Source organism: Aquarana catesbeiana, linkage group LG13 (assembly GCF_042186555.1).
Source record: "Aquarana catesbeiana isolate 2022-GZ linkage group LG13, ASM4218655v1, whole genome shotgun sequence".
NCBI lineage: Eukaryota > Metazoa > Chordata > Amphibia > Anura > Ranidae > Aquarana > Aquarana catesbeiana.
In genome coordinates, this window is record NC_133336.1 from 76,326,410 (window position 1) to 76,342,520 (window position 16,111).

At 44.4% G+C, this 16,111-nt stretch overlaps 1 protein-coding gene across 2 annotated transcripts in view; it reads left to right on the forward strand.

The window, feature by feature from the left end:
* Positions 1-6,013: 6,013 nt before the first annotated feature.
* MAPKBP1 (mitogen-activated protein kinase binding protein 1) overlaps positions 6,014-16,111 on the forward strand; it is a 255,393-nt gene continuing 245,295 nt past the window's right edge. For both annotated transcript variants that reach the window (XM_073609140.1, XM_073609141.1), the window contains exon 1: positions 6,014-6,167. The gene's annotated coding sequence lies outside the window, so the exon portion shown is untranslated. The remainder of the gene's footprint in view (positions 6,168-16,111) is intronic.

Genomic DNA, 16,111 nt, shown 5'->3' on the forward strand with positions numbered 1-16,111 from the left:
GACAGGCTGGGCTGTCCAGGCAGAGGAGATATGACTGCAGTCAGGCCTCGTTCACATAGGGAGTTTCAATCCATGTACCATGCAGGGCTGTGTTTACCAGTATGGGATGTGTTGTTCCATTGCTGTCTATTGGGAAGCGGCAGCTGCATGGACACAGACACCGCTCCCAATGTGACATTGTTGCGGGTGCACAGCCCTGAATGCACCCATGGTACATTTGTGGCTGTGCACCCGCACAGATGTCTCATTGGGAGCAGCGGCTGTGTCTGTGAAGCTGCTGCATCCCAACTGAAAGCTATGAGACTGCCTGCACTGGGATGCACACAACACCTGTGTATCTCTGGGTGTGTATACACGGCAATATAATAATACAAAAAAGATGCGGCGCTAAAAACAAATATAGTGAATATGATACAATAATCAAAATATTAGTGCAAATTGAAAATTACATAATACAATGTCCCAAAACTAATGGGATAGAGAGATAGAATCCAAGGCAAACAAAGAGTCCGTGATAAATCAAGAAAGAGTGCAAAAAGGGGCCATAGCAGAGATGAGGGTGCAGTGGAGAGAATCTTCCGTAGTTCCTCACACCCGAGGTGAAATATCAAATATGCTCACCAGATCCCGTTGACCGCCATTACAGCGGTCAAAGACAGCACAGGGAATTTCGGGGCTCCCCACAACCTCAGCTCAATATTCCCGAAGAGCGACAGATGGTATCTCAGGATTCAAGAAGAGAAAGGAAAACCATCGCATAATATAGTCTGCACAGTCGTTTTATTAAAAGAATTGCACTTACAAAATCTCGTGGTAAAAACAGCATGTCACGTACGGCTGACAATCTGCACCTCCGTCTGCTGCCTCCGCCTTCCTGGTTCGTGTAAGCCCTACACAGAGTACGGACGTGGTGACGTCATAGGCTCCTCCCTACGCGTTTCGTCACTAGCGGACGTCGTCTGGGGATTGGCCAAGCTTGGCCAATCCCCAGACGACGTCCGCTAGTGACGAAACGCGTAGGGAGGAGCCTATGACGTCACCACGTCCGTACTCTGTGTAGGGCTTACACGAACCAGGAAGGCGGAGGCAGCAGACGGAGGTGCAGATTGTCAGCCGTACGTGACATGCTGTTTTTACCACGAGATTTTGTAAGTGCAATTCTTTTAATAAAACGACTGTGCAGACTATATTATGCGATGGTTTTCCTTTCTCTTCTTGAATCCTGAGATACCATCTGTCGCTCTTCGGGAATATTGAGCTGAGGTTGTGGGGAGCCCCGAAATTCCCTGTGCTGTCTTTGACCGCTGTAATGGCGGTCAACGGGATCTGGTGAGCATATTTGATATTTCACCTCGGGTGTGAGGAACTACGGAAGATTCTCTCCACTGCACCCTCATCTCTGCTATGGCCCCTTTTTGCACTCTTTCTTGATTTATCACGGACTCTTTGTTTGCCTTGGATTCTATCTATCTATCCCATTAGTTTTGGGACATTGTATTATGTAATTTTCAATTTGCACTAATATTTTGATTATTGTATCATATTCACTATATTTGTTCTTAGCGCCGCATCTTTTTTGTATTATTATTTATGGTGGGATTTGGAGACTAGATCTTGATGCAGGCTGCTTAGTTTTCATCACATTGTATTTTTGGTTCACCTTAAGCGCAGCTTTTATTTTTGTTTTTGCTAGTGTATACACGGCATTCACACCTGGGAATGACTGCATCCAGGGTGAATCACTCGCAGGTGATCGCAGCTAATCACCGGGAAGCATGCTGGGGTTATCGCATGTGATCGGTGTTGGACTCATTTGCAGGTGTGAACGTGGTCTTGTGCTGATTGGTCTCAGGAGGCCTGTGTGCTAGAGTGCTAACATAAGTTGGGGCCTGTTCACACTGCCATGACAACAATCGCACACTTAACAGAAGTTGTTTCGTGTGTGGAATTTCAACAGATCACAAGGTTCCCTTTTTTGTTTTGTTTTTTTACTTAAAGTGATTGTAAACCTTCAATTTTTTTTCAAATAATAATACCAAACATGTTATACTTACCTTCTTTGTGCAATGGTTTTGCACAGAGCAGTGCCAATTCTCCTCTTCTGGGGTCCACCGCCAGCGTTTCTGGCTCCTCCTTTTCATCGGTTGCCCCCATGGAAAGCTGCTTTCCATTGTGGTGCGTGTGTGCGGGCTTGCTCCCGAGTCCTGCTGCTGCGTCCATTGACACAGACAGTGGGATTTGGCCCCGCTCCCATGTTACAGCTTTTGATCCACAATCTGTCCAATGAGGAGAGCGACAGTGGCTGGAGCCCCTGCACTCGTGCACATCGCTGGATTGGATCAGGCTCAGGTAAGAAAAAGGGGGGCTCTGGGGGGAGCTGCAGCACAGAAGGTTTTTCACCTTAATGCTTTAAACCTCGGACATTAAATTTGAACAAAGCATATTCTCTATATTGTGTGTTTGTCTGAGTTAATAGCACTAAGTGTCATTTCTGTCTGTTGCTTTGTTCCTCTGCTATCAGCCTGAGTCACTTCTTAAAGAGGCGCTCCGCCTTAAAAAATATTAAAAGCCAGCAGCTACAAATACTGCAGCTGCTGACTTTTAATAAATGGACACTTACCTGTCCCAGGGTCTAGCGATGTCGGCAGCCGATCGATCGCTCATCTCTCGGCTGCCCCCACCACCATCCTTGGTCAGGGAATCAGGAAGTGAAGCGTTGCGGCTTCACTGCCCGGTTCCCTACTGCGCATGCGCGAGTCGCGCTGCGCGTCTACACTGGTCCCTGTTGTGTTGTGGGAACTGTGTGTTTCCCACAACACAACGGGGGGGGGCGGGCATTTGCGGCTAGCTATTCCCGGAAGTGGGTGCAGATACCTGTATTATACAGGTATCTGCACCCCCCTCCCCCCTGAAAGGTGCCAATTGAGGCACCGGAGGGGGGGGGGAATCCAATGAGCGGAAGTTCCACTTTAGGGTGGAACTCCGCTTTAAGTTTTCCTGACACCAAGAGAAAAATGGTGTCAGGGGAGGGACCTCCAGCTGATTGACAGCCTCGTTCCTGTGAGCTGTGTGAAGGGGGGGTGTCTTCTCACTGAACTGTGCAGAATGTAATTTCAGCTCTCTGCCCCTTTTTTTCTAAACTCCTCAGACAAGCTTTATAAATTTTGCACTTTGAAAGTATGTGGAAAAGAGGACCGCAGACAAACAGGTGCAACCTATGTAGGAGGATTTGTTTCATCTCTGTGTGTCACCTGAGGCCAGTCACTTCACTGGGTGTATGTAAGGGTTTACAACCAACTTCATTTGAAGTGTAAAAAGTGACATCTCATTGACGTCACTGTACAATAGTGTGGTGCGCTGCTGTACAGTGACTTGTGATCCTGTACACTGCGATAAAATACAGCATGTCTGCATTATATCGCAGCTCACCACAGTGTGGCTCTGGGGTGCACTACAATGCATAGGCCACATAGAAAACAATTGTATTCTTCCAGTGTGGTAAAGCGTCAGTCACTGCACTATATGTGAACTGGCCCTTAGTCTGTACCAGTGGTGGAATTTCTAGGGTTGCAGCAGTCGCACTTGCGACTGGACCCTGGAAATCCGCCACTGTGGGGGGGGGGGGGGGGCGCGGCGGGCGCAGGCAAAAGCCCGGGATGTGGCTCCAGGGTTTCTGGCTGCAGCTATGAGCAGAGAGTGCCTATTACTCTCTCTAACACTGCTCAGACCCCGCATGCACTGACAACCCGCCCTCCTCGCACGGACAGGAGAGGCAAGAGATAGAGCAAGGTCTTCTACTCCTCCCGTGTGGCCCGCCCACATTCCAATCCCGGCAGCTCCGTGCCTCACAAAGGGAAAGTCGAAAAGCCTGCAGGTAGATAGTGAAGGAAAGGCCAGTATGTACCATGGATGCTGCAGCCCTCCACAGGGGATCCACAGCTCTCCAGGACAGCCAATCGCCTTCCTAATCAAACATCTCAGTGATTGAAAACAAAGCAGCACACAGGTGGGTCAGTCATTGAGGGGACTGAAGAGAGAGTGTGTTGTCACCTCCAGAGCCCCTCTACCAACACAGCAGCCCACTGGGATTTCCCAGGTATGGTGCCCTACAAGCCCCAGCATGCTCTGCCAACCTATGTGTATGTATAGCACATGCTAGTAGGCCATTTTGCTGACCACAGTTGTGGAACTCCAGGACCCAAGCTTCCATCTATGTTGAGTGAAGCATCACTCCCTTCCTCTCCTATCTCGCCAGCCTCTGAGCACACTAATGTAAGGGAGAGCTCTGTGGACTGTAATGTAAAGGGGAACTCTGATGTAAGTGGTGGCTTTGGTGAGCATAGACCCCCTTACATCAGAGTTCCCCATTACATTATCCAATCCACAGAGCTCCCCCTTAGGGCCCTTTCACATGGCCGGACTGTGCCAAGCAGATCCGTCTACTCAGCGGGGGATTTCTCCGCTGATCCCCGTTGAGCAGGCAGATGACAGGTCTGTGTCGGCTCCACTTGTGTAGAGCGGACATGGACACAGCCCACTGTTCTCTATGGGCCAATCTGACTGTCATCCAATCCACTAGACGGATGGTGAATGGATCCCCATTCATCTGGTTTCAGTGGATCTGATGCAGGCAGGTGTAAATGGACACATGCCTGTTTACATCCGCCTCCCCATACAGAACAATGGGTGCTCCAATTGGTTTGCACGTGTAAAAGGGCCCTTACAGTGCAAGTTGAAATTCTGCAGATTCTGAAGTAACGGGCTATGGGAACCCTGATTAAAGGGGAAAGTTGGAATGATGATGTAAGTGGGGGCTTCAGTTATCAGGGACCCCCTTATATCAGAGTCTGCAGTGTTCCCCCTTAAATCAGAGTTCTCACTGTTCTTCCTTAAATCAAAGTCCCTAGAGTTCTCCCTTATATCAGAGTCTGCACAGTCCCCCCTTACAGTGTAAGGGAACTCTGCAAGTTCACATGTAAAAGGGAAACGGTGGACTCTGATGTAAGGGGGGACTCTTGTGATTAAATTGATTGTAAAGTTAAGTTGTAAATAACAAACGTCATACTTACCTCCACTGTGCAGTTCGTCTTGCACAAAGTGACCCCGAGCCTGCTCTTCTGGGGTCCTCCCCGCATGATATAACCCCCTAGGAGAAGCGCTTTCCCAGGGGGTTACCTTGTGGGCGCGCTCCTGAGTCCAGCATTTGTGTCTATAGATGCAGAATGCTGGACTCAGTCCTGTCCACCAGGTCATTGGACTTGATTGACAGCAGCGGGAGCCAATGGCTGCACTGCTATCAATCTATCCAATCAAGAGCTGAGACAATGGGCCGAGGGGAAGAATGCGTCTCCGGCGTGGGAATTACGGGACTCAGGTGAGTAAAATGGGGGCCGGTCAGTGTCAGAAGTTTTTTCACCTTAATGCATAGGATACATTAAGGTGAAAAAACACAAAGGTTTACAACCCCTTTGAATACACACAATTAGAATTGTTATTTAATCCCAAAATATATGTATAGTGTATGCTACAAAAAGAATTTGCTGTGCGCTGCTGAAGTCTTCAGGTTTTGCCTGAAAAAAAGGTGGCAACCCTACCCAAGATGTCAGGAAGGGGTCCTGCTGCAGGAACATAATCAAGGGCCCCGCGATGGGAGAAAAAGACCCTAGGATCATTAGAAAGGGCCCCGGGATGAGGGGTCAGGGGGGCCCTTCATGGTTCCTTGCACCTGGGCCCTGAAGGTTCTAGTTATGCCTCTGGACTCTGTACAGATCTGAGCGCAGCTTTTTATTTATGCCCATGTGCCTGAGGTTCTTATACATCAAAGCTCTGTAACTACAAGTCCCAGCACATCTCTGGAGAGCACCAAGGTACATAATCCTGAGATGATCTCCATTGTCCTTCTATAGACACAGAAGTGTAGTGATCCTTCTATCCAGAGCAGAGCTCCCTCCACACACAGTACTCTACTATCACTAGATTGTCCTCCCCGGGCCGCCGTACTTCTCTCCTCCCCAATACACTCTGCTAGACTGCGAGCAATCTGTGCCCGGCTGGAGGAGGAGGAGGAATGTGTGCGGGGACTCTGCATGGATCCAGAGGATGGCACTCTCTGATCCTTCCAGGGGAACACTGGCTGCATGCTGACTGAGGTCTGCCATAGACGCAATGTAAGTATAGATAGGGGGGTCTGTGTACTGTATGTCTGTCATAGGCTCAGAGATGTCATCCCACAACTGTACTCATCACAACAATGTGGGGCCACAGCTGGACTTTAAATCCCCCCCAACCTTCTGTTTATTTGTGGAGGACAACTTCTGTTCCTCATTACTAGGTATGTGTTTCCTTCATTGTGCTGTGATCATGGCTTTATCATTTATGTACAGTGTCTATGATCATTGCATTGTACTCTGTTATATACACTGACTATAATTTATATATAGTGACTATGATCACTGCATTGTACTCTTTTATATACAATAACTATGATCATGGCTTTATTATTTATATACACTATGATCACTGCATTGTACTGTGTTATATACAGTGACTATGATCATGGCATTATAATTTGTTATATACAGTGACTATGATCATGGCATTATAATATGTTATATACAGTGACTATGATCACTGCATTGTACTGTGTTATATACAGTGACTATGATCATGGCATTATAATTTGTTATATACAGTGACTATGATCATGGCTTTGTACTCTTTTATATACAGTGACTATGATCATGGCATTATAATTTGTTATATACAGTGACTATGATCATGGCTTTGTACTCTTATATACAGTGACTATGATCGCGGCTTTGTACTCTTTTATATACAGTGACTGTGACCATGGATGGCTTTGTGCTCTGTTATATACAGTAACCATGCACTGTGTTCTGCACAGAGTTGCCGTTGGGTGAGTGTGATGTGAGCACACCCTGCTTTGGATAAATGCATCCTTTGTGTCTCTGTGTATCTATGGATGCCGGGAGTCAGTTACCTGTTTGTCAATATAGAAAGTGGTAGTGAGTTTATTGAAGGATAGGCAGGCTAGGGGTGATGGTCAGACTGGAGGTAGGCTGGGGGTTTGTGGCTGTATTGTGGGCTTTAAAGGAAACCTGTCCTGATAGAGAAGTGCGGGGGATTACTGAAATCCTGAAAATTCTAGTTGCCTGCTGTTCTTTCCAAACTACAGACTTATTAATGAACTGACTGAAATTTGCTCAGTTTGTGGCCCTGTCGGCTCTCTCCTGCCTGATATCCTTTGAGTGAAAAACGGACAGCCGAACAGCGGTTAATTGTAATTGAGTGCAGCTGTTGTAGCGCTGGCTGTCAGAATACAAAACCCACAGCGGGAGATTTCTCTATCCACATTGGAAAACATAGACTGAGGAACCCATTGGATTTTTTTCATAAACCTATGTGTGTATGGCTAACCTTAAAGTGGTAGTAAAGTCTGCTTTTTCACTTGTAAATACAGGTAAAGCTATAATAAGGCGTATTTGCAGATACGGTGAGTATCTCTCAAACGCGCACTGTTTATTACTATTATTATTCACGATTTATATAGCGCCAACAGTTTAAGCAGCGCTTTACAATGTATAGGGGGGACAACACAATTACAGTACAGTTCAATACAAAAGGTACAGGAGGAGATCTGCACATTTGTAGCAGCTGGTAAGGTCACCACGCATGCGCACTGCCTTCTGAATGGATGGCACACTGAGTGAAGACATCGGATCCAGCAAAGGTGGCAGCAGGGGGGAGCACTTAGCTGTCTGCCCTGGAGGTGGGTCAGCTGAAATGTGAGTTCACCACCAAGTGTAAGTCTGCTGTGCACACTTTCATATTGTGGGAAATGCTCCTAAGACCTCACTCCTCCCACTTCAATCAAAGGACTGACACCAGAAGTTCATGTTGGCAATATTAGGAGAGGACAGCAATGGCAGGATTACAGTAGGCCTTGTTCAAATGGGGCAATTTGATCCATGCCCCATGCAGGGCTGTGTACACCAGCACAGGGATGCATAGGTGTTCCAAATATCCCCTTGCCAGCAGTCCCATAGCTGTCTATTGGGATGCAGCAGCTGCATGGACACAGCTGCTGCTCCCAATATGACATGTGTATGGATGCAGGTGCATGTCCCTGAACTCACTCTGGGTGTACTCGCCTTGCGTGGACGTCGCATTGAGAGCAGCAGCTGCGTCCCAATAGACAGCTATGGGACGGCAGAAAAAGCGATGCACGTAACGCCTGTGCACCCCTGTGGCAGTAAAACACATCCCTATGTGGGGCACAGATCAAATCACCTCTCTGAACCAAGCCTTAGGCAGGCCATACATTATGCAACGTTTGAAAATTGCTGGATTTCCACATCATTTTTGATGATGAAATCTGTCCCACTACGCTACAGTATTCTGACAGCAGGAGGTTTCCCAGCTGTCAGAATACAATGATCACTGCCAGCAGCTGTAGCCACCAGCATTGATCAAACGGAAAAAAAACCCAGACAGGGCTGGGTGTACTAAAGTCTATCAATGCTGAAGTGTCCCCAAATTTGATCTGTCAGTGGCCGGCATTACTTTTTAGGCTAGGTTTACACATGTCCGGTGCAAATTTTCAGCAGTTAAGCTGCGATTTAGATGCAGTTCGGATGAAAATTTTTGAAGCCAGCACCCACCGGTATTTTTAACGTTGGCTGGTTGTTAAGGAGCAGGCCGGGAAGCCGGCTGCCACGTCCTTAACAATGGATGTAAAACAAAACATTGTCTGCAATAAAAAGGATTGAAAAAAAAAAAACGGCATAGGGGTAGTGGGGAAGAGGCCCCACAAGCCCTATGCTGGGGTGCAGAGTCTGGTCTGGATTTTTTTTTTTTTTTAAATTCTGGCGTGGGGCCAGAAGGACCTGATATGGATTGGGGGGGGGGGTGTGGGGTGTGGTATAACCCCCCCCCCACCACCACCACCACACACACATTTTTTGTATCTATTTCGTGTTTATAAATGATCAGATGTGCGAATCAGATGCATTTCCATAGATGGCAATGAGCCTGGAATTCGCATCTGAAACGCACCACAGTGCTCAGCGCACAGAACTCTTTTAGGATTTGCAGCGAATTCGCACTGCCGCTGCACCGCAGGAGCTCGGACCCTGTATTGTGTGTTGAGGAACAGCTGTACATCATACACCCCTCGGTCCACTGCCGAAAACTGCCCCAGTGCAGGACTTCATATTTGTGGTATAACCCAGGTTTGTCATATTGGGGTGCGTTTTATAGCAATGCATGTGCTCAAATCTGGCCTTAAAAGATGCACTTGTCCTTTTTAAATGATTAAGATGCACCAGTTTAAGTTTTGTCTCCTAGGTCTGTGATCTTTTTATGTGTTTTCAGTGAAAACCAAGTCTTGTTTCCTCCTGGAAAAGAGAATGATGATTCAGTGAAGTTTCCCAGAATAGGAAGTCTTTGCAGCTCACTGTGTGATCATACACTAATGTGCCTACAGACATGACATAGGTTCACCCAGTTCATAAAAAAAATCACAAAGGCACAAGCTAAATGGCCCCACTGAAGTATTTGCTCATTTTAATCAGGGTGGATAAAAATCAATGATTTAAAAAAAAAAATCTGATTTTTTTTTTTTTTTTTTAATTTAAATCGATTTTTTTTTTTTTTTTTTTAATTATTATTTTTTTTTTAATCAAATGTATTTTTACTAAAATGCTTTAGGAGTAAAAATCTATCTAAAGATAGCTTTCTATTTAGAATACATTAATAATTGAGTTTATTCAGCATGAAATGGAGCTTAGTTATGTAACATGAGGCTGTATATTCTGCAATATTTACATTTCTGGTAAACTCATTCAATGAATCCAAGCTCTGCAAGCTGAGATAACATGCACTGCATTGATGCATTCACTCAATGTCACAGTAACCATGAGATAAAACAAAGTTCAGGAATATTCCTTTATCTCATTGTTTTGCAAATCTATGTACACTACAAACTGTATGATTGAACCGGTTCTGATATCGCTGTTTTACTAACCTGACAACTTATTATTCTAAATAGGAAACCTTCATTTTGTTTGCAATATGCAAAATATTAAAGATTCCAACTACCAGCAAGAATAAGTCCTTACATTTAAAGAGCACCTGTCATTTCAGATCTATCATGGCAGCGCCTGTTAGCGGGCATCCACTCACCTGCTGCCGCCACATCCTTCACCTTGTTGTGTCACTGCCCCATCACCAGCCGTCCCATTAAAGTGAATAGAACTGTCGGTGAGTCAACAGCGGGTCAGAGGAAGAGCCACTGTGGGACAGAGATGACAGTTGCTCTGTAAACATTATGCTTTAAATTGAGTTGATTTAAATCAAGCCTTTTTACTGGTGGTTTAAATCGACTTAATTTTAATCAAATCCACCCTGATTTTAATGCAATCAGAGCATGGAATTGAGGTTCCGTTGCAGCTCATATTCTCTCCAGCCATACCAACATGTCCCCTAACAAAACTGAGAAATAGGGAGACCTCAGCATTGAGCGGTCTAAATGTAGATTGATTAGCAACCATTCTGCCTCATTCCAGATTGATAACTCTAATAGAAAAAATTATCTTTTTTCGTTATTGTGAGATCTGTTCCTATACCCCCAAGGGTGGAGTACTCCTTTAAAGCTAGTCATCGATGGATCAAAACATCACCAGTTTAGAAGGATCTAGCCTAATTTTGATTCATCTATGTCTGTTCTGGCTCAGCAGAAGTCGATCTAGCGATCCAATTCTGTCTAAGAGGACTGTTGGAAAACTTTATTTCGATCAGCGGCTGAAGCCAATTGGCTGCAGTGCTTGATCAGTGTATTCTATACTGTAAGAATACATTAGCACAGCAGGGAGGATTTCTCCACCCACCTAGCTTGTGTTGATGGAGTAAGGCCTCTTGCACACCATACTCCTGTTTGAGCATCTACTTTTTTAGATTTTTCTTTGTTTTTTTTTTTTTTGTATGTATTTGCACGCATTTTCGCGCACACGCGTTTGTGCAATTTTTGGGCGCGGAAACGTATTCTCTGGTTTTTGTTCTGCGCAGTAGGTAAATGGACTTATGAGCACATTTGTGCTCATGAGGCGTAAATTACTGACCAAAAATGCAGATTTTTCTATTTTTTTTTTTTTTTTCTGAAGAATGTACAGTGCTTGTTTACGTGCCAATTAATGGGCTTTATTTTAGCTCAGTAAAAAAGAAGAAAAAAAAAGCGGTACTTCGCTTTTTCAAGCTGACCTTACACTTTTTTTTTTTTTTTTTTTGATCAGCCCATTTCTGATTTAAAAAAATACCCATCTGTGCTCAGCCTAAGGGCCTTCTGCCCTAGTGTTTGCACCATCAAAAGCGGTTCGGCAGCAATAGTTCTCATATTTCTTTCCTTTTAAGTAGGCCTTATCAATTTTATAGGCCTCATGCACATGGAAGGATGGAATCAGTTACTGATGTTTATACACAGGATCTTGCTATAAGATGCTGGTCAGAAGAGCCTGAGCAAAAATTGTAGGTTATGTTCTGTAAAGAATATGCATATACACCTGTAGACGTGCGTATGTATATACATGCATAAAATTCTTCTCCATCCTAGCCTAGCTGCCAGTGTTGCATATAAACTTGTATGTTTTTTTTTTTTTTTTTTCTTTATACATGTCTTTTTTTTTTTTTTTTTTGTTTAGTGTCCTGAACGCATAGCTGCATTGCATATCTTCACGCAGCTGTGTGCATTGTCCCTAAGGCTAGGTTCACATTAGTGTGGGAATGCGTGTAAATTGCATGCATATCCGCATGCAGGCACACACAAACTGTGGTGCTTTAAAACAAAAGTGCAAATAACTATTAAAGCACCCTCTTGCACTGAAAATGAAGTGCAGTTTCTGGTACGTGAAATGGCATGGTGCCAAGGCACTGTGTGGTTTCCGTGTGGCCATGTTTTAAAAAAGGTGCCTTTTTCTGCATGAAAATGCAGGCACCACAGCCCATTCAAATGAATGGGCTGTGGTGCCTGTACAAATACGGCATGCATTACTGCGCTTATGTAAACCTAGCCTTAAGCCAGCCATAGACGAAGTGATTTTCTTTCCTGCAACCATGAGTTGCAGGAAAGAAAATCACTTGATTCCCCCCCCAACACCGTTATGTTGACAGGGGAATCTCTCCTGCGGAGCCATTATGTTCTTCCAGCAGGGGAAGGCCGTGTCTGCCCAGAGAACACAGTGATTATTTCTAGCAGTTGCAGTAGCCGCTGGCAATAATTGCATGTAAAATCTGACAGGCTGGTTGTACCTAATAAACAATACAAGTGTCGCGCTATTCTCAGCACCAAATTATATCCTGTGAATTTGTTCAAAATTCATATCCAGTGCATAATGTTGTTTATATTAACAGATTTATACATATAAGATGTGTTTCCTATAACGTGCGTACACTGAAGTGCTCATATATACAAAAATCATATACAGTGCATATTCATTTCAAATAAACTTTTAAATATATAATCATGTTACTGTCCGGTGCGTGCACTTATGTGCTCAAATATGCAAGTCCATCAATATGTGTCCTTGGGGACTTTCAATAAAAGTAGTGCTCCAAATGTATTCAAAGTGCCAACACTATAGTGCTCCCGTTATCCTCACCTTCGGGCATGTGACCACACAATTTAGTTTGGTAAATCAGCGCTTTTAAGCCACCCCTGGGCTCTATGGTATGTGTAATCTTCAGGCTCCTGAGCCGTTCTATGAAATGATCTCCTGCATGTATATGAAAGACAAGCTACATGATGCTTTATCGTTTAATACCACAATTTTATTAAAATATTAATCAGGGTACTCACACATTCAATGTGCTTACAGTGCACCACTCTGTTGGACAGATCTGTTTAAAATCCCAAATTGAGCCACAGGGCCATTTGTTTTATCCGTAGCTGCTCGTCCTAGCAAGGCTGCTGCTGCCTACACCGTCCAGTCCTCTTCCCCAACGCATGTCGACACAGGGATCACGTGTCTTCCTCAGGGGGATTGCTATTTGACGGCTAGTAACGGCAAAATATCTGGTATGTTTGTGGCCACTTTCCTGTAGTTTAAACCCGCGCCATCTTATTGTAGTTCGGAGCAGTTGCTGTGTATGCCGTACACACTCTGACTAATATTTATGTACTAATGGGCTAATAATAAACTAATGTATGGACGGTGTAGAAAACAGTCATGCGCCTCCATGGGTTATACATTAACATAGTGCACATTAAAATCCTATATAAACAATCAAGTTAAAGCAGTCTGCTAAATTGCATTGCTACAGCCGATCACTTGGTGTGACCCAATAATGAAAACTGTGCTGTAACTCTATACCTAAACCAGGCTGGTTATACCTAAGTTAATTGATCAACTTGGGTACATTCAGCCTGCCCATACATGGTTCGAATTTTGGCCGGTCCCTGCTGAACCTGCCAAGATTTGAACCGACTATGGCTGACCTTAGACAACAATGCGCCTGTGTTCAGATCTGTAGTAAAAACACTACATGGCTACAAACGCTTCATTTTTTTTTTTTTTTCTTTTGGCCATGTGTAATAGACCTTCTTTATTGAAAAGCCAATTGGTTGTCTTTTGGAATGGAATAGAGAATACCCTGTAGAAGGCCAAATGGAATGTCTGTGAGACCTTTGGATACTAAAGTACTGTGTACACAGAGAGTGACTTGACTGTGTTTATCCAAGGATACAGTACTGTTTGTGCAGGGCTATGGGTAACGCACAGAGGCTCGGGCTCATTGTAAACAATCAAATTTCATACTTGGCAAACGAGGTAGGACAGCTACGGCAGGACGTAATATGCATGTGTGTGTGTGGTCTGCTTATTATTCATTATTTACTGTGATCTCCGATAAGGGATGGCTGAGATGGCGGTCTTGTTTTCAGGGATGTCCAAGGTCACATTTCCCAAACAATAGAGGACTGGTCTGTACGCTGGTATCTGTTTCAGCTCTGCGGTCGTGTTCTTTGTTAGCAGTGCTCTCAGTTGCTCATTATAAACTGTAGTATTTGTCTTTGCCAAAATTTCAAATTTGATGCAAGAAGATATAAAAGGGCAACTTCACTCCAAAATGTTTCAGTCTTGAGTGGGCACCACTGAGACACCAGTAGTAGGATTTTGTTTCCCAGTGATCTCGTACAAGACATTATACAAGGTATCATTCTCTAGCTGGGAAACTCCTCAACTGTTTTTATTTTAGATTATTTCATTTGCATATTTTAACACCCAGTGTTTTATGATGTGTATATAAAAAGCAATTTACATCCGTTCCCACATAGCAAAGAAATCATTGGGGGAGGGTGACCCCGTCATCTGTCATGTAATGGACATGGTATTATGTGCAACTGGAATTTATTTTTGAGGAGATATAAAAGATAATAGTCCATTGGCAATGCAAATTTATAATGATCAGTTTTAGGTGTAGCTATTAATGTACAGCTGACTTTCCCTATGTAAATCTCAGTAGGTGTTTTCACACCCCCTCGGGTTGTAGTCCAAAAATCGGACTGATTTAGAATTTTTTTTTTTTTTTAGCCACTGTTGGTTGTGTTGGCAATCGTAATGCTAGAAAATATCAAATAAATCTAAAATCCTTCAAGCTGAACTCCAGGAAAAGGTAAATGCTCATTTAGGTCTAGGAGACCAAAGTTTTACCCTCCAGGTTGTAAGAGCGTTCCTTGCAGCCTCCTCTCCTCTATGGTCCTGCGGTTGCATGTCCTCTGATGTCATCAGGTCCAGTACAGAACCCATACCCTGCATCGGACATGAGATAGCCAAGGAACGCATGGGGTAGAGGAGAGCGTGGGCTGCCGGGGCGAATGGAGGACCGAGTAACTAAAGCCTTTTTTTTTGGCTCCCTGCATATAAACAGATATTTAACCCTTGCAGTGTGGAGGCAGCCTCACTACAGGGAAGTCTTTTTTCATATAGTTCTCTTCTTTATTTTTATTTACAAGTAGAGCCCCAGCAAAAAATTTTTATTGGGGAGGTTCCCCTCACTTCTCTCCAAAGATGTGACAGACTGTGAAAAGTCCTAGCTTTGGCAATTGTCACTGGAAAAGGTGTCCTATAGGACCAGTGCCCAGGGAAAAGATGGCAAATGGTAACCTCCCTTCCGCCCTCGGTGAGGAGGGGATGGTGCTAATTGGGGCACGGGCGCTGTGCCAGGGTGTATGTAATGTTTGTGACATTGTTGCCAAAAAACTGCCTATGCAGATAGGAGGCGTCTGTAGATTAAAAATAAACTGGGCAGTTTTGACTAAAATAATTCCTTTGTTATAGGTGTAGGCCATTTACGTACCTCTTAAAGCCTGACTGGAATAGTCTCAGGATGCAGGATGTTACTAGGACGTTGTTAAGAGACCTTGTCCTTACTGGTCCACCATCATAGGAGCAAGCTCTCAAATGCTAAGCCCAGAGCTACTGCATCAGGGGGGAGAGAGAGCATGTGAGGGGCCTGGATCAGAGAAAAAGCTTGCTCCTGTGATGGTGGAGGTGAGCAGTAATAACTAGGCCTCTGTTGGCAACGTCTTGGGAGTATTTCAGTCAGGCTTCTTGCGTTGCATAAATGGCCTACACCTATAGTAAAGGCAATATTCAACTTTAATCAGAGCTACAGAGTTTGTTTTTATCTACAGACACCCCATGTCTGCATAGGAATGATTTTTTGGTAATGGTGAACTAACCCTTTAAATAGTACCAATAGTTATGGTACACTGCAGGGAACTGAAGAGTTTAAAATCCGTGCACAAATATGGGGTTAACCGTGGTGAAGGGTAAAATGTCCCTGTCTCGGTAATGTGATCGGAAGCCACAAAAATTGTTCGCTGGTCGGACAGTATGTAGGCATCTTGATTAGGCCGCAATGTAAAAGGGAAAATTTATTTTGAAATAGAAATTAGAGTGTATTATGCCCCATACACACGGTCGGACTTTGTTCGGACATTCCGACAACAAAATCCTAGGATTTTTTCCGACGGATGTTGGCTCAGACTTGTCTTGCATACACACGGTCACACAAAGTTGTCGGAAAATCCGATCGTTCT